The following is a 4195-nucleotide window of genomic DNA, read 5'->3' as shown; positions in this document are numbered from 1 at the left end:
TCTACGGGTTATCAGCACAAATTATGTCCCCATATGATAAAATCCACCATCCCCCCTGATTTTTTTTTACAACTTGAGTACTGAATATTATGCATTTAAAAGGTTATTTTGTAGTTTCACAACACTTTTACCAACAAACTACAACTCCCATCATGCATTTCCGGTCATATGACGGTTGTATGTTGTGTCATGTGACCTTCACTCGGCTCTGTCAGCGCGTTTCCCTTTTTTCGCAGTACCACAGGCTGCTAACTAAAAACAGCTAGTTTCTCTTTTAAAAAACACCTCCTTTTTTTGACAGGGTGTTTAATGGCTTATAAACTAAACTCCGGCTTTTGCTTTTTACCTTTTGTCTGCTTCCCGGGCTTTGTACAACTCTTTCATGTCAGCTTGTGGTAGACTCCCAGCAGGCCTCTCTGTTCACCGGGGGATCATCAGTCCTCACGCCGCCCTAGTGTGCTTGCCGCTCGGCCACAGAGGCGGCATGGGCCCGCTGTATCGCTAGCCTCTGGATAAAAGCTGTCAAATTGTGGAGGAAGTGTTTTAGCTTGGATGCTACTGCTACCGGTGACTGGCTGTCACAATGAACGGTGAGTTGGGTTGTGTCATTGTCTTTTGTTTTGCAGCATATCATGCAAGAGATTCAATAACTTTAGGATGTTAGATTAAAAGGTTTTACAGTATGTATATGCACAGTAGCTACAGTGTAGTTATGGCAACGAAAAGGTAAAGTCCCAGGCTCCTCCAACAATGCAACATCAACAAATACGAGACATAAAACAATACTAATAGTGCCAGAAGAAACAGAGTACAATAAAGTAGTGCCAGCTTACGTTGAAAGACTAATGTGCAAATAATGCAGGAGAAGTGAACTATATATACATGTCAAATAAAATACAATAAGGTAAATGTTACACAGAATGTTGCTGGAGTTTATATTCATGTAAAATAGAAAAAGATAGACGTTAAAATGTAAAATTAAAGACTGTACAGTGGGATGAATACATTTGGGAGTTGTGGTATTTAGTAACTTCAAGATTCAAAGGCTTTATTGTCTAATGTATAGCCTTTTTGTTGGACAATAAAAGTCTAAAGGCTCCTCCATCAATGCAACATGGAGAAATAAAACAATAACAAAAGTGCAAGACGAAACTTAACTTGAAATAAAATAGTGAAAGAGAAAGTTGCAAGTGACACAGTGTGCAAGCAGAAATAAGTATACATGGAAAAAAGCATAATATACAATATTGTTAGCACTTCCTGTGTTCAGACAGTAAGTTTGGGATGTATGGAGTTACTTCCACAATGTAAATAAACCACAAATGGCTTCTCTGGTTTGTGAAACCGTAATGAATCAATGCATGAAAGAGAAAATGAAAGCCATTCAGCACTTCTCAGGTATTTTTATCTGACTCTTATCCAATGCATGACTAACTGGACCACTATAGAACCACGCCCTCGAAAACGTTACTTTGAAAGTGCTAAGTTAACATGAGAAGCAGATGTATTGGCACCAGCAGTAGCCTGGATGTTAGAGAAGTCGGTGTTAGAATGATAATACAATAACTTCATTTGTAATGCTCCTTTCATCCCGGAGATGCGGCAGAACGGGCTTTACAAGAACGAAAATAGCCATGAATTGAAAATGAAAAAGGGATAGAATTCCATAATCTATTTAACCTAAGATGTGACATAAAACATATTGAACAAAATGAACTAGAATCCATGAAACGCATAACATAAAATGAGTTCCAGCAGAGAGCCCCAAACGTCCCTTTCCCTGGCCACATCAACCAGCTCTGACTGGGGGGTCCCAAGGCGCTCCCAGGCCAGAGAAGAGATATAATCCCTCCCCCTGGTCCTAGGTCCACCCCCTCGGTCTCCTCACTAGGTGCCCGAACCACCTCAACTGGCTCCTTTGGACGCGGAGGAGGAGCGGTTCAACTCCGAGTCCCTCCCGGATGACTGAACTTCTCACCTTATCCCTAAGGGAGACACCAGCCACCCTGCGGAGAAAACCCATCTCGCGCTTGTACCCGCGATCTCGTTCTTTCGGTCATGACCCATCCTTCATGACAGAAAATGGCCCGGTAGACAGAGAGCTTTGCCTTCTGGCTCAGCTCTCTTTTCGTCACAACGGTGCGGTAAAGCGACTGCAGTACCGCTCCCGCTGCTCCGATTCTCCGACCCATCTCACGCTCCATTGTTCCCTCACTCGAGAACAAGACCCCGAGATACTTGAACTCCTTCACTTGGGACTCATTCCCTACTTGGAGTGGACAGTCCATCGGTTTCCTGCTGAGAACCATGAAAAATAAAACCCACTAAATATTCAATTAAAGATCACAACATAAAAATATTGACCCATTTATGCAGAATACACATCACATATACGCAGACAGTACATATATTATATCGTTAGTCACAGGGAAAAGTGACCATAATAAGAATAAATCAGTTCTGTTTTCAATGAACTCTGTGAACAGTGGACTGTGAAACACAAGCTCACCATTGCCTATCATCCACAGACCAACATGACTGAGAGGGTAAATCGCACTTTCAAAAGTATGATAGCCTCTTATGTGGATGATAATCACGGGAAATGGGATCAATACCTTCCAGAATTCAGGTTTGCCATAAACTCAGCTGTTCAAGAGACCACAGGTGTCACCCCTGCAGAACTGCACATTGGCAGAAAGCTGAATAGTCCAGTGGACACAATTCTGAAAGGGAAGATCTTTTCCCCTGAAACCCCTCATGCTGCTTATGAGGTTGTCCAGCATCTGCTTCAACTCAAAGCAGATGTGGAGGAAAGTATAAAAAAAGCCAAGCACAGGCAACTAAGGAACTACAACAAACATCGTCGTACTGTTGGCTTTAAACCCGAGCAAAGAACGGAAATAGTTAATTAGATATTAAGATATTAGTCCGTAGAGTTATTGGTTTTCAGAAACATCTTATTTATTTTAATCTAAATACATAAGAGCACAGTTTTTCCTAGTAAACTCACTATTCTATGTTGCAGACATACTTCAAGTTACTGTTATATTGATTTTGGTTTATGTCAGAGGGTTTTCATGCTGTAGCAATTCATAAATACGTTTCCTCCATTGATTTCTATGACTTCCTCTAGCATCTCCTCTCCTTCTCCCACACGCATTATTAATACAGCAACAAGCAATGACTGGCTAATTGATTTCTCTGAATCCACCATCAAACTGATATCTAATGACTTCCTGTTTGTCTCTGCAGGTCCTCAGCAGAGTGACTCGAAGAGGCAGCACCTCCTGGAGAGGCTGCTGGACGCTGTCAAACAGGTGAGGCACATCTCACCTGTAGAGGAACAGGTTTTATTCTGACCTCTGATGGGGTCAACAAATCACCTCACCTTAAAGGGGATAGGAAGGAGGATTTGAAGTGGGCTTGTATGAGATACTTATCCATAGAAAGTGTTCTTACTCAGTAGATAAGCACACACCTTAATCTCAGCATAAATCAAAGAAATGTACTGTTTAAAAACTCCAAAAATATCAGTATAAATGTAAACTTTATTTGGGATATTTGTATTGCTTTACATTGCTGTCACACTGTTACATTTATTTTTATTTATTTGGCTAATTTACATATGTACATACAGTTTAAGATCAGTAGTTTTAACAGCAACAGGGTTAGGGTGAGAAACAGGACCGCGCAGATTAATACAATTAAAGATACAAATAAAAATAACTATAAAATAAGAAATGAACTCAAATGGAACGAGACATAGAAACATGCCCCACGTGAAAGAAACGAAAAAACTTTTGACATAGATAATAATCGTATTAAGGGGAATCATAAAAAAAGCAAACATTAGTGTGTAGCAGTTTAAAACTTTCTAGAGCCACTTCCAACCGAAGTTTGATTTCAGCGCACAAATAATTCAGAACGATGAATCCATTTATTTTCCATTTGACCACACACCCCTCCCTCCTGTGTGTGTGGTGGATCTGGTTTAGCTTCCCGTGTCTAAAACCAACCCCTTCCCCAAAAACAGACATAATATAGCAAATGGGAGAAAACAAATATATTCAGGGTGAGTAGATAGATATTCAACACATAATATTTGTAGACCAAGTATACTAATAAAACAAGACATGTTAAACAATTAAAAGAGAAACAAAACTTATATAACAAACTCAGTTAATGGCTCCTACAA

At 40.2% G+C, this 4195-nt stretch overlaps 1 long non-coding RNA gene across 1 annotated transcript in view; it reads left to right on the top strand.

Moving 5' to 3' along the window:
- Positions 1-217: 217 nt before the first annotated feature.
- The window catches only part of LOC104954285 (uncharacterized), a 4657-nt gene continuing 679 nt past the window's right edge, over positions 218-4195 (top strand). Inside the window, exons 1-2 of the long non-coding RNA XR_799318.1 lie at positions 218-590; positions 3253-3317. This is a non-coding gene — a long non-coding RNA (uncharacterized lncRNA). The remainder of the gene's footprint in view (positions 591-3252; positions 3318-4195) is intronic.

Source organism: Notothenia coriiceps, unplaced genomic scaffold (assembly GCF_000735185.1).
Source record: "Notothenia coriiceps isolate Sejong01 unplaced genomic scaffold, NC01 NC01_scaffold00023141, whole genome shotgun sequence".
Classification (NCBI taxonomy): Eukaryota; Metazoa; Chordata; class Actinopteri; order Perciformes; family Nototheniidae; genus Notothenia; species Notothenia coriiceps.
Note: the sequence above shows the minus strand (reverse complement) of the source record. Positions and strands in the feature narration are given on the sequence as shown.